Raw genomic sequence first — 456 nt, forward strand, 5'->3', positions numbered from 1 at the left:
GTAATTCTTTTCCTAAAAGTGGAGGTAAAATCCTTAAGTGATGTTTATTTTTCTTATGATACCCTGGAACTTAAATGCTTATTTAAATTCTGATATAAAGTTAATTTATCTTATGTCACATGATAAGTGAATAAGAGAGGAAAGACAAATATTTGTTTGATATGTGTATATACAGACACAGAATTATTCATAACAAAATAAGGAGGAAATACTTATGACTATTACAGTCTTCATTTCTATAACTGGTCACCTGGTCATAGTCTATATTTATAACTACCTTCTACCATCATTCTGCATTCTCTTTGTTTTTGAAAAGTGCCTCAGTTAATTGTGGTTCTTCATCTGGTTGCTGACTCAAACTTTTATTTCTAAAGTTTCTGAGCCATTTGTAGTCCTGCTTGGATTGGATTGCTGTAGATTTTCATTGACTTAATCACAGAAACTCCCTCAGGAATG

This window comes from Tupaia chinensis, unplaced genomic scaffold (genome assembly GCF_000334495.1).
Source record: "Tupaia chinensis unplaced genomic scaffold, TupChi_1.0 Scaffold147554_1, whole genome shotgun sequence".
NCBI lineage: Eukaryota > Metazoa > Chordata > Mammalia > Scandentia > Tupaiidae > Tupaia > Tupaia belangeri.